We start from the raw sequence: 26,002 nt of genomic DNA, 5'->3' as shown, positions 1-26,002 counted from the left end.
AGGAAGCCTGAAGCCAGAACCAGGGCTACTGTTTCCCTGGGACCCTGAATCAGGACCTGTTAGAGCAGGGCAGGCCCAGGTCTCCCTACCACTCCCTGTGCCTACCACTAGGACTCCCTGCCCTGAATACAAGGGCTGCTGCATAGACTGGCCAGTAGGCCTCACTGCCCTGAACACAGGAGCAGGTCCATAGACTGTGGCTGCTAGGCCTCACTGCCCCAAAGGAGAGGAGCCACATTGACTGAAAGGGGGTGTTCCCCCTTCTTTCTCTCCGGATGGTCTGATATTCTGTGAGAGTATGTTATTAGCTTTTCATTGCTATCTTCCATGACACCTTCTAGAGTTAATTCATAAGTAAAAAAGTGATTTTATTAAATACAGAAAGTAGGATTTATGTGGCTCCAAGTAGTAACGGACAGAACAAAGTAAGTCACCAAGCAAAATAAAATAAAATGCGTAAATCTATGTCTAATCAAACTGAATACATATAAGATCCTCACCAGTTCCAGAATGCTCAATTTTACAGACTCATCTCTTTGTAGCCTGGGTCCAGCAATCACTCACACCCCTTGCACACTGTCCTTTGTTCCAGTTTTCTTCAAGTATCCTGTGGAGGGGCTCTTGCTTTAGCCAGCTGAAGACAAAATGGAGGGGTCTCCCATGGACTTAAATAGACTTTTTTGGGGGTGGAGACCCCCTTCCCTCTCCTATGCAAAATCCAGCTCCAAAATGGAGTTTTGGAGTCACCTGGGCAAGTCACATGTCCATGCATGACTGAGTTCCTTACCAGCCAAGCCACGCTCCTGGAAAAGCCCAGATGTGGATTGGTGTCTCCAAGTTCATTGTTGGCTTAAGTGTTTCTGGACTGGCCACTTACTGAGAATAGTCTTTTCTCAGGAAAATGACCAACTGCTTCACTACAGCCTACTTAGAATCAAACAAGTATGCAGCCAATATTCATAACTTCAAATACAAAAATGATACATGCATACAAATAGAATTAATAGATTCAATAGATCATGACCTTTACAGAGATATGTTACATGGCATATGTAGTATAAAACACATTATAGTTATGTTATATATACATCCACATTCATATGCATATTTCCATAAAGCCTTAAGGGAGGTACCATCACACCTGCTTTCTGTGAATCCCCACCACTTGTAGCATTTCAGGACCTGCATCCCTCCTGGACCCCAGTGCCTATTATCATGGGATGCTGCCCCAAAGCAGTGCCCCCACACTCTGGGTCTCCTCTCCCAGGGGAACCCCAACCACCTATACCCATTTTGCCTCAGTGGCTACTGCCATTCATCATCTAGCCCAGGGATCATCAACCTTTGACACGTGGCCCATCAGGGAAAGTCACTGGTCGGCTGGGATGGTTCGTTTACCTGCAACGTCCACAAGTTCGGCCGATCGCAGCTTTTATGGTCCGCGGTTGGCTGCTCCAGGCCAATGGGGGCTGCAGGAAGTGGCAGCAGCACATCCCTCGGCCTGCACCACTTCCCGCAGCCCCTGTTGGCCTGGAATGGTGAACTGAGGACAGTGGGAGCTGCAACCAGATGAACCTTTGGATGCTGCATGTAAACAAACTGTCCTGCCCCGCCAGCAGCTTTCCCTGATGGGCCGCGTGCCAGAGGTTGCCAATCCTTGATCTAACCGCTTCTCTCAGGGGCAAACTGCAGTCTGTAATGGCCACTCATCACTGGCAAGGGAGTTAGACCTGCTCCCTTTCTAGCTCCAGCTGCCTCCCTGCAACCGTAGTACCTCCCCTGGCCTTTAGAAAGGCCTCAGTCTGGGGACTCACCAGGCCAGAGCTCCCCAGCTCTGCCTGCCCTTCCCCAGCCTGGCTCTGCCTCAAGTACCTTGCTTGCTCTGCCAGGCAACCTGGTCCTCTCTGATCTCCAGCTGAAGCAAGAATCTCTTCTTTCTCGCTCTCTCAGCCTGCCCTTTTATCAGGGCCAGCTGTACCATAATTGGGTGCAACCACACTTGTGGCTGACTACCCAACCAGCCTCTCTGGGCTGCTATTAAGCCCTTATTGGAGCTGGGTGACCTCCCCACAACAGGTATATTCAGCTAGTTAGGCCAGCTGAAACTCACTACCAGATACCAATGTGCCCTTTACCATCTTGCACTGGGATGCTGTTAGGATCACACATATAATACACTTAACTACACACAATGCCCTCCCCTGCACCCACACCACCTCTACCCTTGACATGTAGAATAAGTGTTTATAAAACCCTACGGTAATTGTAGTCTCTCAGTGAAGTAGTATGTATTTTGATAGGATTTATTTTAAGAGCTAAACAAACTTATGAGACTTCTATAGACACTTGCCTCTTTTTATTTTAATTGGCGTTGTATGTCTAATCCACCATGCATGGAACTAGAAACTTACCCATTATTGTCCATCTGAGTCACTGGTGAAAGCCTTTGTTGGTTTGACTTGCATATTACAGATTTCAGCAGCCTTCGTGGAGAATGCTGCGCTTGTTTTTAAACACATGCCATTTCTAAACTGTGGATTCTAGAAGTACTGTCATGGAAAATCAGAATGGCCTAAATTCATCCTTGATCTAACTTTGATTGCAATGAGTATTTCTAAATAATTCCACCAATTCTGTTTTAGGCACCAATAGCCCAGCTCAGTTCCTATCATCATGTAGTGATTTTTCCCCTCACAAATGTTAGAGGGGAAACTGAGAGTAGGAAGTAGTTATTGTTAAAAGTAGCATGAACTTCTCTGAACATCCTTTTCAGCCAGTGCTGTATTTGATACAAAATGGTGGTTCTCCACCTTTCCCATTTCCATTCCAGTCCCCCACTTCCATCTGTTGGGAACCTCCTCTCTTGTTCAGCAATATTGGAAGAGCAGGGTGGATGCTAACACCTGATATCTACTCATGACTGAGAACCTAAGCTGTAAGGGATTTGACATGGCTAAAAGCCCATCTCCTGCTCTCCGACACAAGAATAATTTCTTAGATTTTATTTATTTGGCTAGATTCATGCTCTAAATAACTCCTGGAAGTATAGGGCACCTGAGCTGATCTGCCTCACCTTTTGTGAAATTGCACAGAAGCACTAGATAGGATTGCTTCCAGTTTTCTCCTACTGGTCACAGATTAACTTTTATAAATGGTACAAAGTGATTGTTACCATCCAAGGGAGCTTGTAAAACAATATTTTGTCAAAACATGTTACTGTATATTTCCCAGCTCTGTTCTGTGGACACTGACAATGTTGCACTCAGCAAAACAGTGGAACTTTCTTTTCACCTTTGAGAAATGGTGCCTGGTGCTTTGCTATCCAATGATAAAACCCCAATCACAAATCATACTGCCACAAAACCAATTCTTACCTAAAGACAGAATATTCTGCTTGTGACTGGAAGTCCTAGGCAGCTAGCTTCACATATCATGTGCCAGGATCCTCAGGATTAAATATTTATTACACTTGGCTTCTGCCTTACCTTTGTGAAGAAAATGGCCTTTGCCTTCCCCATGAAGATCATCTACCAAGGACTCATTTTGCCCTGGGATCAATTTTCATGTTATCAAATGTAGCCTTCTCCACAACAGTGTCTAGCTCCTTTTCATTCATCTATTTTCCTAGGACACTCAGATTTGCAGCTCAGTGCTTCTGAGATTCTAAAATAAGCATTATTGTGAAATAACAGTTTCCCAAATTAGAAAAGTAAAAGAGCCAAATAAATAAAATGATAGAATAATGGATACTAAATAAGGGAGGGAAACTGAACCCTTCCTCTTGGCCTACTAAAAGAACATAGGTTCATTTCTGTGAACGAGAATATTATTTCCATCAGCATTTTAAACAAAGGCTGTCATAATTTTCTGACTTCCTGCATACTGTAGCCACTTTGATTAAGGGATCTATCTATTTTAGAGCTACATGAAACAGGAAACATCTCAGGAACTGGACCTCTTAATGGGAAGGAACTTTCCTTGCTTTTTTTATCAGCCTTGATGGTATTCTTCTCAACGCGCTCCCTGCTGGTATCACCGGAGATACTGTTTCTGCTTTTTTCCCTGTTTAGGTAGGAGGTGCTCTCAGATACTCTGTTTGTTCATATGTTCAGTGTAATTAAAAACCATTTGAAATTGATCTAGCTAATCAGCACAAACTCCTGTGTTGATACTCTTACGTGAGTTGGTAAGGAGTCAAAAGGTAGAAGAGCTGGCCTTACCTTCATCTCCTCAGAGGTAAGGAAGAGAATAATAAAGTCATCCCTATGGGTGTACTAGCCTCTGACATGATCCAACCACGAGCTAGCAAATACTTATGAGAGGGGAAATTAATAAAAATAAATGTTAATGATCTCAAACAGAAAAATAATTCAACTCTTGACATTTTTGCATCTTACTACTCTCTTGATCACAGCTCCAGAATCAATGGAGCACACTTCCTATTTTCATCCTTTTTTCCATATGATGTTGCGAGAATATTTGGCCTCTTGGAGGTTTAACTCCAGTTCCTGTTTTTATTCACAGCCTTATTCTAGTTTATCTTTCACCTGAAGCATGAGATCAAGGCCAAGCCATGTCCATTTTCTAATCAAATTATTTGAAGATAAGCTTTGTTTTTTCACAAACAGTTACATAACTAATACAAGTTGTACTTTTACCTCTAAAATGCACTGTTATCAGAACGATACTTTAACCTTGTACAACATTTTTATACTTGTATATCCTGGATCATTTATTTGTAACTAATATTTTTCATTCCTTTAGTGGGTTTAGTGATCACAAGACTAGAACTAAATTCCTCCATATTAACATCCAAAGTCCAATGTACTTTGTGGCAACTTGGACTAAATACTACAGCAAGTATCTTCATGGTTTCTTCAGAAGACCAGTGTGGAAATCAAAGTTCTTCAGCAGCTTCAGAAATGGAAGAATTTTACTGAATTAAGTAAGAAAATGAACACAATAACAGCACAATATTCCTGATCTTATAGATTTAGTTAATAAATTCAATTTATATTTTATTTTATTTATTATTTCCATCCTTCCCATGTTAATTCTGGTGTGCAGGGTAGAAACTCTTCTATTCCTCTCTATCATTTGCTGCTGCTTTCGTCTGCTATATGGTGTTAAAATGAACTATTTAGTTCTCCCTGCCAAAAGTCTTTCTTAAGATCTCTCTTGGGCACCCACCTTTCCTCAACCAGTTGGTTTCCTGTTGAGAGCTTCATATGTGTATTGTCATCTGAAGTATATGCCCCCAATACATGCAATACTTCTTTCTAATTCTAGTGAAAACAAGCTGCTGGCTGGTGATTTCTCATATATATTCCTCGCTGATGAAGCCTCTTCATCCAGTGTTCAGAAACTTTGTAGACACTCATTTTCAAAGGCACCAATTTTCTGTGTAACGTTTTAGTAGATTACCAGCTCTTGTGGCCATATTTAGCACTAAGATTACATTTGGGTTGAAAATTCTCAGTTTTGCTTTGGTTCTATATTAGTTTGATTTCCATGTGTTGTTGAGTTTTGTGAATGCTGTGGATTCCTATTTTCCTATCCTTGATGTCACTTTCTTCTTGAGGTCTCTGTTGGCTAATATGGTGCTGCCCAGGTAGATGAACTGTTCTACTTTGTTGTTGTTTTTGCCTTCTACTCTGATGTTACTGCTTGATGTCTGAGTTTCCAGGATGTTTGTTTTAGCATAACTGATTTTGAGCCCAGCTTGGCCTGCTGTTTTTGCCAGGTTGTCTGTCTTTGTTTGTAACTTTTCAGAGATGTCACTCAGTAGTGCAATATCATCAGCAAAGATGAGGTCTTCTAGCCATTTGCCATCAGCAATGACCACAGTGTTTGCATTCCCAAACTGAAATTAAAATGGCGGTCTACACTATACACTTATTGCGGTATGACAATGTTGCTCAGGGGTGTGAAAAATCCACACCCGTGAGCAATGTAGTCATATAGATCAATCACCCCTGTGTAGACAGTGCTATGTTGACAAGAGGGCTTCTCTTGTTGACATAGCTACCACCTCTCATGGAGGTGGAGTTCTTAGGCCAATGAGAGAGCTCGCTCATGTTGGCTTAGGGCGTCTTCACCAGAAGTGCTACAGCGGTGCAGCTGCGCCAATGCAAGTTTGTAGTATAGACCTGCCCTGAGAGAGCCCAACCTTAAACAGAAAGTGGCAAAGAAAATTAATAATATACAAACTGAGTAATATAAAACTGAAAACAAAAGTGTGCTGTGAGAAATTTCAATGTGAACAGATTCGTGATACTGGCAGAGGAAGGTGAGGTAGGGATTGGAACTGAAGAAAAATGCACAGTCCTCTGAGACAACGTGATTCAAGCTGCAGCAGTCACAGCTTGATATCAGCACACACAGAGCAAGAACTAGATAAGCCAAGAGATGTCACATCTCAACAAGGAAAGAAAAGCACTGAAGGAAAACTCCTGAATGCTAAGACAAACAAAAGATTGGAAAAAGCAAAGGAAGAGTAGAAGAAAGCAGACAAAGCAGTGAAAAGTGTGGACATTTCAAATCACGAAATGGGCCAATAAGAAGCCAAGATGAAAAAAGGCTTACAACTGAGGTGTAAGGGAAAGAGAGATGGGCAGAGCATTTCAGACAAGTCCTCAACAGACTCAGTCCCAGATATTGATGAAACATGTGAACATAATCTACTTGGCATAAATATTCGTGCAACAGAGATGTCAGCAGCACAGGCTACAATTAAGAAGCTGAAAAAGAACAAATGGCAGGAGATGATCTAATAACAGTAGAAAAGATAAAAGAACTTGAACACGCTACCCTAATAAAACTGACAGAACTGTTCCAAGTTCTGCGGAGAAGAGACCTCTCCTGACAAATGAAAACATGGAATCATTGGCAGAGTACCTGAAAAGGGTGATGTCACTGACGGCAATAATTGGAGAGGAGTCACACTACTCTCTGTTGTAGGGGAAATCACCTGTAGTGTGAACATAAGAAGCAATGGATTCAAAGCTTAGGGAAGAACAGGATGGACTCAGGCCCAAAAGATCATGTGCTGATCAGATAGTCTCACTTAGGACTATCATTGAAGAATGTGTAGAATTTATTTTACTGTGTACTTAATTTTTCAGTGTGCCATAAGTTGCCTCAGTGAGAATGTTGCATTGTCAGAGATATTAAGAGAGAAGTCAGGAGCTAGATAGGTTACAGAAAAAAAAAAAGCACAAATCAGTAGCAGAGACAGGATTAAACCACTGCAGTTCTTGGATCCCAGAAACCTTAGATTTCTGGCTATATAAATAACCTGCAAGGTGAAAATGTGGCAGCCTCAGATAAATTTAAGGTACACAATTAACCTACAAATCTGTGGTTTTATAAAAATTGTTCTTGCTGCAAGTAACTCTAAAAATTACTATATCTGAAAAACTTTAGAATAAGTATTTATAAAATATTTTTATCCTGTTTTTAAAAATATCATGTTTTTCTGTCTTTGCCAGCACTTTCTGTACAGTCAGTGGCATTATTGTGCTTCCTTAGTTGTACAGATCCTCATGTACATGTGTACATGTGTACTGTATACAGGTGATAGTACCATTGATATCAATGGTATTATTCACCGTTGTAAAGTTAAGCACGTGAGTAAGTGTACTTAAAATCAGGTCCTCAAGTTTTTTCCAATTTTTTACATGAGTCTTTCACACAGCAAGAGAGGAGCAAAAACATTTTAAAATCTTGGGAAATGTGATAGTAAAAAGCACAAAAATTAATAGGGAGTGCACTTTCAGGAGTATTACCTGAAAAGAATTTAAACTTTAATAAATAGATTAAATTTTATGTTCCTTTTAAATACAAACACTGTTAAGTCAGCAGTAGTTATTTATTTATGTGTAGTTTGGTATTGTGAGGGAAAATATGGTGGGCTTACAACTTTGGCCAGGCTTTTAGGCCTAAACTTTGGATAAGCTCGTTTCTAGGCTGTGTTGAATTTTGGTTCAGCTTGTCTCTGTGTATAAGGGGCAGAGAGGAGGGGGAGAGAGTGATGAAAGAGTGATGGAAAGTGTGTCAAGGGGTAAAAGGAGTCACAGTGGAAAGTTCCCAAAATGGAACAATGGCTTCGTGTGTATAAAGGGCATGAGGAGGCAGAGTGATAAAGTCCCCAACTAGCATAATTTGCAATAGCCAGGCTTATGAAATATATAACCACAACAGTTACGTTAGAAAGGTCGCTGACCACAAAAAAACAGACAGTAAGTAACGGGGAGCCTAGTGGGCGAGATGCTTGTTTTTGCTTTTGTCCTATATTAATTTTGCAATATATTCCAAATAAGCTAATTAATATGGAAGTATATGTAATTTGTCTGTGGTTTTAACCTTTATAAGCTAGCTAGAAATTTACGGAAGACAGAGCATGGGCCCATGCTGACTCTCCTTGCATATATGCTCATATAAAATAAAGGAGCCTCAGGCTGTCTGATCCAAAATCAACCATGTGGTCATTTTTCCACAACCATATACTGGTAAAGTAGATGAGTCAAAACATATAGTCAGAGTAGATTCCCTAGGCCTGGTCTACACTACGCGTTTAAACCGAATTTAGCAGCGTTAATCTGATTTAACCCTGCACCCGTCCACACAACGAGGCCCTTTATATTGATATAAAGGGCTCTTTAAATCAGTTTCTGTACTCCTCCCCGACGAGAGGAGTAGCGCTGAAATTGGTATTGTCATGTTGGATTAGGTTTAGTGTGGTTGCAAATTGATGGTATTGGCCTCCGGGCAGTATCCCACAATGCACCATTGTGGCTGCTCTGGAAAGCAATCTGAACTTGGATGCACTGACCAGGTAGACAGGAAAAGCCCCGCGAACTTTTGAATTTCCTGTTTGCCCAGCGTGGAGCTCTGATCAGCACGGGTGGCCATGCAGTCCCAAATCCAAAAAGAGCTCCTGCTTGGACCGTATAGGAGATACTGGATCTGATCGCTGTATGGGGAGACAAATCTGTTCTATCACAGCTCCGTTATAGAAGACGAAATGACAAAGCATTTGAAAAAATCTTCAGGCTATGATAGACAGAGGCCACAGAAGGGACTCAACACAGTGCTGCTTGACAAGTGTAATGGAAAGCCAAAGAATCAAATGGACGCTCATGGAGGGAGGGAGGGGGTACTGAGGACTTCAGCTATCCCACAGTCCCCGCAGTCTCCGAAAAGCATCTGCATTCTTGGCTGAGCTCCCAATGCCTGTAGGGTCAAACACATTGTCCGAGGTGGTTCAGGGTATATCTTGTAAATTTACCTCCCCTTCCCCCCGTGAAAGAAAAGGGAAAAAAATCGTTTCTTGACTTTTTTCAATGTCACCGTATGTCTACTGCATACTGCTGGTAGATGCAGTGCTGCGGCACTGAACAGCAGCATCTTCTCCCCTCCCCTCCCCTCCCCTCCCCGGTGGCAGACAGTACAGTACAAAATGACTGATAGCCGTCCTCATCATCCTATGAGTGCTCTTGGCTGGCTTCGGTGAGGTTGGCTGGGGGAGCCTGGGTAAAAATAGGAATGACTTCTGGTCATTCCTGGCAGATGGTACGGAACGGCTGGTAACCATCTTCATCATAGCAACTTGGGGCTGAGTTCCATCAGCCCCCTCCTTCATGTCTAAAGAAAAGATTCTGTACTGCTTGGACTATCATAGCAGCGGGAGGCTGGGCTCCTCTCCCCCGCCACCGTTTAATGTCCTGCCTGGACTATCATAGCAGCTGGAGGCTGCTTCCCCCTCATTTAATCTTACTAAAAAATCAGTGTTTCTGATTCCTGCATTCTTTATTACTTCATCACACAAATTGGGGGACACTGCAACGGTAGCCCAGGAGGGTTGAGGGAGCAGGGAAGCAACGGGTGGGGTTGTTGCAGGGACACCCCCTAGAATGGCATGCAGCTCCTCATTTCTGCGGGATCTGACACAAAGCGGCTGTGCTCTCTGGTTCTCTAGCACACTTGCCCCCATATTCTAGGCAGGACTGACTCTATTTTTAGATACAACATAAAGGGGGTCATTCCCATTTTTGTCTTTGTGCCCCCAGCCAACCTCAGCGAAGACCAGCCTGGAGTACCCATGACAGCAACAGACGGTACAGAACAACTGATAACCATCATCTCATGGCTAATTTATAATGGCATGGTAGACAGTACAATAGGGATCGTAACTGTCTCTGCTACCTTGCAAAGGCAAATGAATGCCACTGTTTAGCACTGCAGTACCGCCTCTGTCAGCAGCATCCAGTACACATAAGGTGACAGTGACAAAAGGCAAAACGGGCTCCATGGTTGCCATGCTATGGCGTCTGCCAAGACAATCCAGGGGAAAAGGGCGCGAAATGATTGTCTGCCGTTGTTTTCACGGAGGAAGGAATGAGTGACAACATTTACCCAGAATCACCCGCAACACTGTTTTTGCACCATCATGCATTGGGATCTCAACCCAGAATTCCAATGGGCGGGGGAGACTGCGGGAACTATGGGATAGTTACGGGATAGCTACCCACAGTGCAATGCTCCAGAAAACAACGCTAGCCTCGGTACATGGACGCACACTGCCGAATTATTGTGCTTTGTGTGGCCGCATGCACTTCACTTTATACAGTCTGTTTTACAAAACCGGTTTATGTAAAATCAGAATAATCTTGTAGTGCAGACGTACCCCTAGTAAGAAAGAATAATTTATTTCAGATAATTTGCAAACAGAAATATTTTCAGACAATTTTAATAGTTATAGTGTTTACTGAGTAAATCTAACATGCATTGCTGCACACCTTGAGCAATTTCTCCAACAATTTGACGCTGAGACTCTCTGGAAAACCACACAGACAGTTAAGCCTTGCAGTGGTGCACGCTCAGAACAGCCAGCCACAAGGCATGAAAAGAAAAAATTGCCTGCACTAATGTTTCTCAAGAACCAGTCTATGGCAGTTTCCTTGCCAGTCCCTTAGATTTCCCTGAGACAGTATATTAAAAATATACCTGTAAAATGGGGGGGTTTTTTACTTGCATTTTACATCACTGTATTAATTAACTTATTTCAGAATTTTTGAAGTGTTTTGTATTTTTCAAAGATGTGAAATAGATATCTATTGAAAACATCAAAAGTTATTAAAATATTTTATTTGCTGAAAACCTAGTTTTCAATTAATGAAAAACATCAATAGAAATTGCAATCAAATGTCATTTTTCACAAAACGTTATAAAATGACCTTCAGTTTTAATCAAAATGTCATTTTGATTAAAAAATCTTTAGTTCTAAGAGCAGTTTGAGAAGTTCTAAAATGTAGCAAAAATTCTCCTTTCCCTTTAGGATGCCTCCTGGGATGGGTTGTGTAGTGGCCATTCTGCTATGCAGGAAAGGAAAGGAAGTAAAGTAAGACTATTATCTTTTCTAACTGTACTCACATCCAGCAGATATTCTTCACCCAGAAGCAAATGATACCTCTTGTGACTACGTGAATTAGGCTCTTATGTGCTATTGAATGTCAATGGGAGTTAAGCAGCTAACTTACTTTGGTGCTTTTGAACATCTCACCCAATGGTTCTGATTCTTCCACACTTACACTGAGAAGTACTTTTTCAAGTACTCGCATTGAAATCAATGAGAACAATGTACCTTACTCTGTGAAATGAACGAGTCTCTTCACAGAGTAAAGTACAGCTCAATGTGAGTAAAGGTGGCAAAATCAGACTGAAAACTTGAGAGATTTTAGATATAAAGTGATTGACTGACTAGCCTCACCTTCTTCATCTCCTCAGAGGTAAGGAAGAGAATATTGAAGTCATTCCTGTGGGTGGACCAGCCTCTAAGGTGATCCACCCATGAGTTAGCAAAAACTTATGAGGAAGAAAAATTATAGAAATAAATGTTAAGGATCTCAAATAGAAAAACCATTCAATCATTGACATTTTCGCATTCTAATACTCTCACAAGCACAGCTGCAGAATCGATGGAGCAGACTTCCTTTTTTCAGCTTCTCTTCCCTCTGCTGTTGGGGGGATATTTGGGCTCACTGAGATTTTGTTCCAGTTCCTGTTTTTATTCACAGCCTTATCCTGGATTATCTTTCACCTTTAACATGAGATGAAGGCCAAGCCAAGTCCATCTTCTAATCTAGGGGTCGGAGTCACGTTTTGTTTTTTTCACAAACAGACAGATAACTAATACACAAACATGATAACTAATACACATTTACTGGCAGCACAGAATGGTACTTTCACGTAGCACAACATGTTTACAGCTTTATGTCCTGGATTGTTCACTTATAGATAATATTTTTCATCACTTTTGATCGATTAGTGATCACAAACCTAGAATTAAATTGATAGATTGATAGATTCTATGGCCAGAAGGGAGCTGTGGTTATCTAGTCCAGTGTTTATTAATGACCTGTCTGTGGACCGGTGCCAGTCCATGGCAGCCTCCTTGCCAGTCCCTGAGATTTCCCTGACACAGAATCTTAATATTTAAAATGTGAAGGTTTTTTTTGTACTTGCATTTTACATCACTCTATTCTTTCAAATATTTCTCAACATTAAAAAATAATAAATAAATAAATAAACGATCTGGGTTGCCATTCGTTGCCATGGTGCTGATATGCAAAGCATGTTCACATGTATTTGTTGGAAGGAAGTCAACAGAAAACTGTGAGCAAAACGTAAGCTCTACTACAACTTTTACTTAGCTAAATCACACAATATCATTGTCAAAGCAATTACCTCTGGATCGATTTTTCAGAACTGTGGTTTCTGGAGCAAGAGTGGTCAGCATGGGGGAGAAAGGATGACCCTGCCAGATGACTGGTGCCTCCCCATACTGGAGGGGCATCCGCTAAAGGGGTGGACACATGACCTCTCCACGTCTCCTCCCTATCCTGCCCACAGATTGGGACCTCTACGCTTGCTCTGTCCTCCTACTGTACTACCTCCCCTGGCACGTTTAGCTGCTCTCCCTGGCTGCCAGGCCTGGGTGGGGAGCAAGACAGAGCCATTCACAGTCGTTGCTCCATGCAGCGTGGCCAGCTGCTTGGGAGAGAGTCTGGCTGGGGAGTAGTGGCAGCGGCAGAGGTGTAGCGAGCGCCCTCCACACCCTCCGACCGGAGGGGGGCCCCGCAAGGAAGGGGGCCCCTAAAAGTGGCAAAAAAAATGTAAGATATAACTAGGTAAGTGACATTTATTGACGCTATTGCACAATCCATGTCGGTTTTACTGACAAAACCGTGAAGTCATTATGATACATCATAATGCTATTGGCTACATCAGTTGTCTGTCGGTCAGTTTCAAATTTTAGTTAGACCCATTCAAAGAATGTGTATTTGCGTTCATAATGTGGTCGGCGGATAAATGTTATTAATTTAGTTGTTTAGTTTTTTATCGTTTCCAATGCAGAAATGTGCTTTGTGATGTCTAAGAGAATGTATAAGAGAGGAGCTAGTAAACGAAAGGCAGCAAAAGATGCCGAGAAGGAACTTGAGAAAATTCCAAAGTTGTCAACGTATTTTGAGCTGCAATCCAACGTAGAGGTACAGGCACATGAAACGGACAGCGCTAGCAGCGACGAATCGTATCCAGAAGTGCTTCAAATGAGGTCGAAGGTGAAGCCAGTTGTTCTACCAAACAAACCGTGAAAGATATTCCAGCTGCCGCCGGGAAAGAAGTATATGAAACTGAACCACTGACTGATGATCCAGGAGATTGGCCGTCTATAATATCGGACAGGCAAGTGTGTGACATTGTTGCACATGGCCCACCGCAGCAGAATGAAAGTTACGAATTTCCATTTAATGAGGAAAGACGGAGGTTCACAAGTACTCATTTCTATCGAACCATGGCAATTGGAGAGAAAATAAGACGTTCATGGTTAATGTACTCAGTTCAGAAAGATGTCATTTTTTGTTTTTGTTGTAAATTATTTGGCACTGGCGACATAGCGCTACGTCGTGGAACATCTGCTTGGAAAGCACTGTCAAAAAGACTTCAGCAGCATGAAACAGGCAAAGGTCATCAAAACTGTATGGTGAAATGGTTTGACCTTCGGTCAGGCATAGTAAACGGTACATCTATTGACCAACTCGAATTGCAGGCTTTTCTGAAAGAAAGAGATTTCTGGAGAAATGTTGTCAAAAGCATGGTTGGTGTCGTTATTTTCTTGTCCGAAAGAAACTTGGCATTTCGAGGAAGTAATGAAAACCTCGGCGATCCTTCGAATGGCAACTTTTTGGGACTGTTTGAATTGCTTGCAAAGTATGATACTGTCCTCAGCAAACTTTTACAGAGGATTAAGAAGGCAGAGACACATGTTCAGTACCTCAGTCCACAGATCCAAAACGAGCTGATTCAACTTGTTGCCAGTAACATTCAAGAGGCCAACATAGTGTAGCTTAAAAAAGCAAAATATTATTCAGTTATTTTGGACTGTACTCCCTATGTGTCACATGAAGAACAGATGTCTGTGGTGTTACGCTTTGTTGAATGCAACGGTGAAGATGGTGTCAATATTCGTGAAGCGTTTGTTGGTTTTCTTAATGTTCATGATACAACTGGGGAGGGCTTATTGGAAGTGTTTCTTGAAAAGGCACACAATTTAGGAATAGACATTGCTGACATGAGATGCCAAGCTTATGATAACGGTGCAAATATGAGAGGAAAGAATAAAGGAGTTCAAGCCTGCATGCTAGAAATAAATGACCGTGCCTTGTATGTACCATGTGGAGTTCACACTTGGAATCTTGTGATCTCAGACGTGGCAAAGTCATCGAAATATGCCGTTGACTTTTTCAGTCTGATTAACAGAATATACGTTATCTTTTCTTCTTCACCTTCACGTTGGGATATACTTCAAGAACATATGCCAATATCTGTTAAAGGGTTATCGGACACTCGTTGAGAGTCAAGAATTGACGCTGTGAAGCCATTGCGTTATCACCTTGAAGAATTGTGCAATGCTTTGTCATCTTTGCGAGAATATGCGCTCGAAAAGAAAGATGGCAATACAGCAACAGAAGCTAGTGCCCTTTTAGACCATGTTACTACGTAGCCTTTTGTTCTGACTGTGTACATGTGGTACGATATACTATTTCACGTCAATAAATCCAGCAAATTAATTCAGTCACCAGATGTGTCAACTGACATACTGCAGGCAGAAGTCGGTGCTACAATGAAGTTTTTGGAAGACTATCGAAATACAGGATATAACTCTGTGGTCACAAATGCACGTGAAATAGCAGAGCATATGGGTATTGAGCAGGTGTTTCCAGAAACCAGGGTGTGACGTAAGAAGAGAATGTTTGATTACGAATGTGCTGATGATTCGAGTCGTCTTTCTGCCGAAGAAAAATTCAAATCGCAGTTCTTTCTTGTTCTCACTGATCAGGCCATATCTTCTGTTTCGTCACAATTTGACCAACTCGTGGAGTGGTATAAGTTGTTTGGATTTCTGTACAACACTAACAGCCTGAAGCAGTGTCACAGAGAAAATGAACTGGAGAATCACAGCAAAAATTTTGAAAGAAAAATGAGAGATATTGATGCCAACGAACTCATAATGGAATTGAATCGTTTTATTTATGTCATCGAGAAAGAGAGAGGACTTGTCACGGCAAACAATTTTTTGACATATATATACAAGAACAGCTTTCAGGAGATATATCCGAATCTTTGCATTTGCATCAGAATTCTTCTGACTACACCAGTTACTGTCGCTGGTGCTGAAAGGAGCTTCAGCAGAATGAAACTGATCAAGAATATCCTGCGCTCAACCATGACAGATGACAGGCTTTCTGTGCTTGCAGTTATCTCAATCGAAAACAAGATTGCCAGATCTCTGGACTATGATGCATTGATTAACCAATTTGCGGAGAACAAGGCTCGAAAGAAGCGCTTTGCGTAAATACGGAATACATGTACACTGTAGGCCTATGTATACATAATATGAACCCTGTATATTGTATAAAATAAATACCGCATTCCAGTTTCTGCATTGTAAGAGGCCCCGGACATATGTTCAGAGGGGGCCACGTTCTTTGTTGCTACGGCCCTGGGCAGCTGCGGCCTGTTCCCTGTCCGGGCTCAGCTTCCAGGAACAGGGGCTGACTCTGAGCATGCTGTCAGGAAGAGGGGGCTTCAGTTTATTTGGCCACTGTCCCTGAAAGCTGAGCCTGGGTGGGGGCAGCCTGATGCCATGGCCAGGGGTTCTCCCAGACAGGCTGTGCTGCACTGGGGGTGTAGAGCAGCTGGAAGAGGTTCTGACTCTGCCCTTTCCACTCCCCACCCAGGTGGCTGCTTGGGAGGCACTTGACCCTGCATGCCCCCCTGCCTTATTGGCCAGGGCTAATCCCCAGAGTGATCAGGAGGAGGTGCCACTAGTGGTGAATGACAAAAGGAAAAAAGGAGAGCAGCAGAATACAGGCCCTGGACTTCAGAAAAGCAGACTTTGACTCCCTCAGAGAACTGATGGGCAGAATCCCCTGGGAGGTTAATATGAGGGGAAAAGGAGCCCAGAAGAGCTAGCTGTATTTTAAAGAAGCTTTATTGTGGGCACGGGAACAAACCATCCCAATGTGCAGAAAGAATAGCAAATTTGGCAGGCAACCAGCTTGGCTTAACAGTGAAATCTTCGGTGAGCTTAAACACAAAAAGGAAGCTTATAAGAAGTGGAAACTTGGACAGATGACTAGGGAGGAATATAAAAATGTTGCTTGAGCATGCAGGGGGGTAATCAGGTAGGCCAAAGCACAAATGGAGTTGCAGCTAGCCAGGCATGTGAAGGGTAACAAGAAGGATTTCTACGGGTATGTTAGCAACAAGAAGGTCAGGGAAAGTGTGGGTCCCTTAATGAATGAGAGAGGCAACCTAGTGATAGATTATGTGGAAAAAGCTGACGTACTCAAAGCTTCTTTTAGCCTTGGTCTTCACAGACAGGTCAGTTCCCAGATTGCTGCACTGGGTAGCACAGTATGGGAGGAGGTGAACAGCCCTCAGAAGTGAAAGAACAGGTTAAGGACTATTTAGAAAAGCTGGACATGCACATGTCCATGGGGCTGGCTGCATCTGAGGGTGCAAAGGGAGTTGGCTGATGTGATTGCAGAGCCATTGGCCATTATCTTTGAAAACTCATGGCAATTGGGGGAGGTCCTGGACAATTGGAAAAAGGCAAATATAGTGTCCATCTTTAACAAAGGGAAGAAGGAGAATCTGGGGAACTACATACCAGTCAGCCTCACCTCAGTCCCTGGAAAAATCATGGAGCAGGTCCTCAAAGAATCCATTTTGAAGCACTTGGAGGAAAGTGATCAGGAACAGTCAACATGGATTCACTAAGGGCAAGTCATGCCTGACAAACCTGACTACCTTCTGTGATGAGATAATTGGCTCTGCAGATATGGGAAAAGCGGTGGACGTTATGTACCTTGACTTTAGCAAAGCTTTTGTTATGGTCTTTCACAGTATTCTTGCCATGAAGTTAAAGATGTATGGATTGACTGAATGGACTATAAGATGGATAGAAAACTGGCTAGATTGTCAGACTCAACAGCTCAATGTCTAGTTGGCAGCCGGTATCAAGCGGAGTGTCCCAGGGGTCGGTCCTGGGACCGGTTTTGTTCAACATCTTCATTAATGATCTAGATAACAGCATGGATTGCACCCTCAGCAAGTTGTGAATGACACTAAGCTAGACAAATTGGAGGACTGGACCAAAAGAAATCTGATGAGGTTCAACAAAGACAAGTACAGAGTCCTGCACTTAGGATGGAAGATGCCATGAACTGCTACAGGCTGGGGACTGACTGGCTAAGTGGCATTTCTGCAGAAAAGGACCTGGAGATTACAGTGGATGAGAAGCTGGATATGAGTCAACAGTTTGCCCTTGTTGCCAAGAAGGCTAACGGCATATTGGGCTGCATTAGTAGGAGCATTGCCAGCAGATAGAGGGAAGTGATTATTCCCCTCTATTCGGCACTGGTGAGACCACATCTGGAGTATTGTGTCCAGTTTTGTGCCCGTCACTGCAGAAAGGATGTGGACAAATTGGAGAAAGTCCAGTGGAGTGCAACAAAAATGATCAGGGGGCTGGGACACATGACTTATGAGGAGAGGCTGAGGGATTATTTAGTCTGCAGAAGAGAAAGGTGAGGGGGAATTTGATAGCTGCTTTCAACTCCCTGAAGGGGTTGGGGGGGTCCAAAGAGGATGGAGCTAGGCTGTTCTCAGCAGTGGCAGATGACAGAACAAGAAGCAATGGTCTCAAGTTGCAGTGGGAGAGGTCTAGGTTGGATATTAGGAAAAACCATTTTACTAGCAGGGTGGTGAAGGAGTGGAATGGGTTACCTAGGAAGATGGTGGAATCTCCATCCTTAGGGGGTTTTAAGGCCCAGCTTGACAAAGCCTTGGCTGGGATGATTTAGTTGGGGTTGGTCCTGCTTTGACCAGGGGTTGGACTGGATGACCTCCTGAGGGCTCTTCTAACCCTAATGTTCTGTGATTCTATGAATGGACACCATGACACTGGTGGAGAACTCAGGCATCCCCTCTGTAGGTGTCTCTGCTAGCCACAGGATGGACTGTTTTGGGCTTTCTGATTTTTCTGCCTTCTAAGTAAGGCTTCCCTCTCCCCTCCTAGTGGGGGGCCACTCCCTTTTCAGGTGTCCTTGTCTCCCACAGGCATAACACTGCTTTGGCCAGGTTTCTGGCCCTGGTACCTCCCTTCCTATCCTGCTGCCTCGGACCTCTGCTAGCTTCTTCCCACAAGAACTTAACTAGAGCCAGTTGCTGTTCGGCCAGCTGGGCCAGATAATTCCGAATGTACCAATGTGCCTCCCACTGTTTCTGTTGGTTCACCAGCACCTGCTGCAGCAGACCCTAGATCCATCCCTGCTGTTTGTCACCCCTCTTTCCACTAGGGAGGTGACTCTGGAGTCTAGCATGGGAGGTTATAAGTGCTCACTGCAAAAAAGCCTTCCGCTTACTGTGGCTTTATTGTCTTTCCTTTTTTCCACTATGACTCTACATGTTCCCCTTGTATCAGGGTGATCATGTGTCCATGTTCTCCACCAATGCCACAGAGTCCACTCACCAGAAGAGGCACACTCCGTAGATTATAAGCTTTGTAATGATACCTTACAAGAGATTGTTTGCGTGAAGCATATTTCAGTTACATTATATTTAAACTCACTAGCATATTTTCATAAAATCATATAGAGTGCAACATCACAGGCACCTCCTCCTGTCCACTCTGGAGAATCTGTTCTTTCCAGGTATGAGGTTCTCTTGTGCTACTTGTTGCATTCTCTGTTGCTTCTCTCTCACACTCACTGTTTAGAACTCAGGATGCTCCTTCTTCATGACTTGGCCCTTTGGCCAGGTCACTATATGTGTGGTACTCCAGAAGGGAGTCTAAAGGTCTCTCCTGACAAATGGGCTCAGGCAGTCTTCCCAGTTTCTCTACCAGCTGCTGAGGAAGTGACACTATCTGGTCAGTGAACAGGAAGACTGCTTGAGTCCATTTGTCAGGATAGTTCCCCTTCTGAGGTACCAGAGTGTAACACATACAGTGACCTGGCTGGAGGGCCAAGGCACAAAGGAGCACCCTGAGCACCACACAGCAAGAGAGAGGCAACAGAGCACATGGTAAGCAGCAGAAGAGGGCCTTTGATGTGGAAAGAACCAATTCCCCAGAATGTCCAGGAGGAGGCGCCACTAGTGGTAAGTGGACCCCATGACAGGCCCCCAACTCCCTTGGGGAGTTAGAACCTAAATACATTTGAAGATCTCTGCCCTTGTTTAGTCTTTAAACTTTTTTAAAACTATCTATTTATCTGAAAAGGATCAAGCTATTGGTAATAAAAGCTAGTAACAGCTACAGGACTGTATATTCATATTGATTCCTGCATCTTTGCTGGATTCTTCTGTTGTATCTTCTGCTAGCAAATTCATGTCTTTTCACTGGGACTGTGTTGAAGGTCTTAGGTTCAAATGATGGTAATAAACAGACAGGTGGGTTATTACACTCAGATTCTGTGTGGCTCCATATAAATTGTGCAATTAATAATTAAAATGTAATAAAAATGAACTTCACTCAATTTTTTAGCAAAAGCTATATATGTTAATACAAACTCAGTATGGTATATCCACAGATTTTTTCTCATTACTAAACTACCTGAAAGTAGGTGAACACACTTTACAAAACTGGTTAGATCATTTTTAACTAATGTTCATCAAGGATTAAAACAGCTTTTTCTTACTCCTGTCCATTTCTGCTGTTGCCCTTTTGAGGTGTTGCTGGTGAGAAAAGTTAGAATGAAAGTGAGAACTACTATGCTGTCATTTAAATAATGTTTGCTATTGAGATGTTTAATTCAGACATATAAGTGGAATTTGAGGCACATTCATTACTGTTTTTTCACACAGACAATTTGAAGTCTTCACATTTGTAACAATTACTTTATTTTTAATCTTTTACTAGGAGTCACCCCTCAGTTCAAAGGTCAGAACTGATTAAAAGAAGAAAGGCTAATGAGATCATGAAACTCCAATCTGATTGTGCACCAGCTGATCTGGAAGTAGTATAAATATTTGCCAGTTTTTAGGACTGAATATCAACCTTGTTTATTCAGGTGGCAGCAAGGAGTGTGGATGTGTGTCAGGAGAAACAGAGAAGAGAAGGTAAACATTATACTGTAAGATAATGCTACTGAAGTTTTTGGTGGTAAATTTGTGACTGACGGCAGTATTTTATATGATTGAGTGAAGGTGGATTGGATGCAGTGGAACTATTTTTCCATTACTGCCCTCTGGCAATTAGTTGAGGGGCATGGAGTCTGTTCCTGAATTTACTGTATTTTATTTTTGTGACCATTCAGCAAAGTGTTGTTAAGGAGCTGATTAATGAAAATAAACGTAATTTAAGCTATCACGGCATTTACAGTATCAGCAGCATGATGGGGCTTTTAATTTGTAATTGAGTCAGCACTCAGCTTTGGTCAGTCTGAGCCACACTGGTATTTCTCATCTCTGCTGTCTGATTGTCTGTATCAGCACTTTTTGTATAGATCCTGCTGCAGCAGCAGGGTTCATGGAGAAATAGATGTTTCTACAAGTGCAGTTACTGCACCTAGTTGGCCTGCATGCCTATCTGTATAACTATGCTGGAATTTGAGATTTCCAGGAAGGTTTTATAACTCTTCTCCTCCTACATATGGGTGACCATTTTCGAGCAGTCCTTTTGCAGCGTCCATCAAACTGAAATCTTCTATAGATCTTGCAGTGCAACCTGAAGGGTAAAAGGAAGTTGTGTAAATCTTTTAAAAGTTGAAAAAATAATAAAATTGGCAAGGTGGCTGATTGCTATAACAAAGTAGGAAGTGGGTATTCACCTACGAAAGCTCATGCTCGAAAACGTCTGTTAGTCTATAAGGTGCCACAGGATTCTTTGCTGCTTTTTAAGTAGGAAGGAGAGACTCTTCAAGATGAGTGCACCCCTGCTGGGTGAGAGCATATCATTGTTTCGTTTTCCAGGTTCGATTTGTCATGTGACTCAAGTATTTTATCATACAGTGCTATCCTATGGACACATCTATTTCTAAAAACAAACTATAAAAACAAAACAGTCATTTCTCAGCGTGATTTAAGAGCTCCATTACTTAGCAGGGAGATCAGCAGATTCATTTGACAAAACCAAAAATATAAACTCAAGGGGAACATTTTCTGAGGCCCCAAGAAGGAAGGGTTCTCTGGAGATTGCATATTGGTATGTTTTTGTTCCTAAAGTGCACTGGGTCACAATGGAAAGCAAAATGATAAACTCCCCAAGTCTGGCTCTTGTACCAGGAGACAAAGTCGGTCAAACTTCTCCCCCTTCCACCACTCCCACTCCCCACTCCCTCTTCTTGCTGCTCAATCTTTCATTTCCCAGCTTGGCAACTTTGATCTGAATTTCAAGAGAAAAATGAGAGTTCTCAGAATTTTTTCTCCAGATGCACCTCTAGTCTGTTAGAAGTAGTGTAGATCATGGATTGCTATGGACCTTGTCAGATGAAATATTACTAAATTACTTATGATATTCAAAGGGGTAGGGGGAATGTGAGTATAGAAGAATTGCAACAATTCCTGCTCAGAAAGTCCTTCTTTTGCAATATATTCTAATCTGATACTTTTCCTGAAATATTCAATAGTGAAACTGAATTTTGTCTTGCTGATACAAAAAATATGATTCTTGTCAATAACAATGATCTGCATTTTTTAATTTACATTTTATTGAATTTTTTTTTTACAACATTAAGGGGAGAACAAACCAACCACCAACAACAAAAGTAAAGGAATGGAAAGGAAGGGGGCAGGGAGAAGAATATTTTGCATCTCTGCAGACAGCTATAAGTGCTGATAGAAAGAGCTTGGAGTCCTGCAAAGTTGGTCGAAGGCCCAAACTGCAATGGGGCCCATGGGAAGCAATTTGCAGTTGTCATTTGCTGAGCAGAGCTCAGCCAGCAGGCAGTCAATGTCAGGCCAAACACATTGTACACAACCTAGGAGGGCACAAATTATTTTTCACATAAATACTGGAATTTTACAAAGTTTCATGAAGCCATACAGGAGATGCCTTTTTTTTCCTCATTGGATGATAAGGTACATGATTTGTAACCTGGTTGGACATTTCAACTCTTTGCCAGAAGCATGGGTCACTTTCTGATTGGCACATAGCGGTGTTGCCAGTAAAAGGAACCAGGTCACACTGCTCAGCAGAAAAGAGATAAAATGCTCTGTGTTGTTCAACTTATTGCTCCCTGAAGCTGAAACATCTGGATGAGAGAGTATGAGCGGACAGTGAGAGCACCACCTGCCTGGTAACAAGGGAAATCTTGTCATGTATCCTAATAAACTTGAAACCAATGAGGACTTCTTGTGGCACCTTAGAGACTAACAAATTGATTTGGGCATCAGCTTTCATGGGCTATAACCCACTTCATCAGCTGTGTGATTTTGTGGGTTATAGCCCATGAAAGCTTATGCCCAAATAAATATGTTAGTTTCTAAGGTGCCACAAGGACTTCTCATTGTTTTTACTGATACAGACTAACATAGCTACTACTCTGAAACCTAATAAACTTGCTTTTTAAAGTCCTTTCTAAGGAAACAGCAGCAAAATCTGTAACAAGAATAGGACAGCAGCTGTTACAATACCTTGAGTGAATCACCTGAATTTCCTATCTCAGGAAAACAATCACTGCAAGTGTGAATCTGAGCTGGAGAAATCACTATGTAGTTCCAATTGATAAGTGCCTGAATTTTATACATGTATTGCTTACTCCTGTGACAGCTTGATTATGTTAAGCTAAATGCTTGTCAGAAAGAACTTATCTGAGTTAAAACCCTCTGAAGAACTCAAATGTATGATGTGAACCTTTTTTACTAACAAGTTTCCTCTCAGTTGTCTAGAAATTACACTAAATCAATAAGTAATTGAGAGCTAGCATTGAGGCTAATGACAACTAAGTCTAATAACGTTTGTAAGAGGAAACTGTTCTTCCTGACACCAAACATTACTGTGAGATGCTTACCCCTGAGTATTTCAAAGGGTTCAGCCTAAAAAAAATCAAATTTTGTTGTCAAGAGACTTGATCGCTCCTCAGACAAAAAGAGGAAGTGTTGTATTGGCTGGGTCAATTTTTGTTTAAAGTAGCATGAAAGTTGAGCTTAAATTTCAGAAAAATTAGAATCGCTTCAGAATTATTACATTATAGACTCATAGACTTAAAGGTCAGAAGGGACCTTTATGATCATCTAGTCTGACCTCCTGCACAACACAGGCCACAGAATCTCACCCACCCACTCCTGTAACAAACCCCTAACCCAGGGGTAGGCAACCTATGGCACAGGTGCTGAAGGCAGCACACAAGCTGATTTTCAATGGCACTCACACTGCCCAGGTCCTGGCCACTGGTCTGGCAGGCTCTGCATTTTAATTTAATTTTAAATGAAGCTTCTTAAACATTTTAAAAACCTTATTTACTTTACATACAACAGTTCAGTTATATATATTATAGACTTAGAGAAAGGGATCTTCTAAAAGCATTAAAATGTATTACTGGCATGCAAAACCTTAAATTAGAGTGAATAAGCACACCACTTCTGAAAGATTGCCAACCCCTGCCCTAACCTATGTCTGAGTTACTGAAGTCCTCAAATCATGGTTTAAAGACCTCAAGGTGCAGAGAATCCTCCAGCAAGTGACCCATGCCCCACACTGCAGAGGAAGGTGAAAAAACCCCAGGGCCTCTGCCAATCTGCTCTGGAGGAAAATTCCTTCCCAACCCCAAATATAGTGATCAGATAAACCCTGAGCATGTGGGCAAGACTCACCAGCCAGCACCCAGGAAAGAATTCTCAGTAGTAACTCAAATCCCACTCCATCTAACATCCCATCACAGTCCATTGGGCATATTTATCTGCTAATAATCAAAGATCAATTAATTGCCAAAATAAGGCTATCCCATTATACCATCCCCTCCATAAACTTATCAAGCTTAGTCTTGAAGCCAGATATGTCTTTTGTCCCCACTACTCCCCTTGGAAGGCTGTTCTAGAACTTCACTCCTCCAATGGTTAGAAACCTTTCTCTAATTTCAAGCCTAAACTTCCTAATGTCCAGTTTATATCCATTTGTTCTTGCGTCCACATTGGCACTGAGCTTAAATAATTCCTCTCCCTCCCTGATATTCATCCCTCTGATACATTTATAAAGGGCAGAAAGTTTTGGATTTAATTTGTGCTACTCTTGTGTGTGTAAGTGACAAACGTTGGCAATGAGTATTACCTGAGCAAGGCACTTCTGAACAACACTGACATTCTTTAAGAATGAAATTGCTTTGTTTAAATCTCCAAATTCTACCATAGAATTGTTTAGTTGAACTCATGTGAGCAATTCCATCATTTCATTGGCATATGAACTTGATTGAACTAAATAAGGAAAAGGATCTATAGCTCCATGCTGGTAGCAAAACCACTGAATCATAATATTATAGAACTAGGATAAAAATTGCCTTTGTAATAAGATTTTGATAAGACCTTGAATAAACTGTAACCGATTAGTTATTGCTTGAAAATTTTAACTATCCCATGCTGAGATCAATTTCTGAAGTTGTGAACATCTTTATTTTGCTTGTTCACTTTAAAAGCAATTTTAGCTGATCAAAACTCATAAGTTTATAATAATTCTCCAGTCTTTGTTTTAACTAAGGAACACAGATCCAAAAAGACAGTAAAACTTAGGAACAGTAACTAGTTAATTACATTATTGAACCAATGTATGTCTTGCCTTTCTCACACTTTGGACATGCAATTGCCTCTTCTGAGGCTATTCTGTTGTCTATTGGCTCTGTTTCACATACCCGCTGTTCTTTGTTAGCCGTGCCCTACAAGAAATACATCTATTATTGGGAAGCCTGAGGGGGAGAGATCTGGGTATTAGATGCACTTCATTTGATAAAATAACTACTTGGAGATTTCTTAAAACTTGTTCCATTTCAGACACATATGCTGAAATCCTCTACAGGGTTTCATTTACTCCTTCCAATCTCCATCCATGTCCTGAACTCCTCTCTCTTTCCCCCTCTTCCATCTCTGTTGGAACGGCTGTAGAAAACATGCTTCACTGGTACATATGTGGTAACAATGCTACTGACTTATGTCACAAATCTTATGAAATATAGTAGATGAGGACAAAGAAAACTTGAGAAAAAAACAAAATTCCTCTCCTTCCATTCCATTTTGCTGACTTTGTTATTGGACAAGAAGAAGAAATCTATTAAATAGGGAAATATGAACAATAGAGAGAATCAGTAACAGAAATAATATGTGAACAAAATTCCAGACACAAAATTAATTTGAATGCAGCTTGGTTTCTCTGGATGTTCACATAGCCCTTAGAAAGCATAAGGCTCTGGTGAGCTCCTTGAATAGATCTGATGTTTAGTGGCCATTT

General features: G+C 41.9%; 1 protein-coding gene across 1 annotated transcript in view; it reads left to right on the top strand.

Moving 5' to 3' along the window:
- LOC127049179 (uncharacterized) overlaps window positions 1-26,002 on the top strand; it is a 419,610-nt gene that overhangs the window by 370,943 nt on the left and 22,665 nt on the right. The gene's annotated exons all lie outside the window — the stretch shown is intronic.

This window comes from Gopherus flavomarginatus, chromosome 4 (genome assembly GCF_025201925.1).
Source record: "Gopherus flavomarginatus isolate rGopFla2 chromosome 4, rGopFla2.mat.asm, whole genome shotgun sequence".
Lineage (NCBI taxonomy): Eukaryota > Metazoa > Chordata > Testudines > Testudinidae > Gopherus > Gopherus flavomarginatus.
Note: the sequence above shows the minus strand (reverse complement) of the source record. Positions and strands in the feature narration are given on the sequence as shown.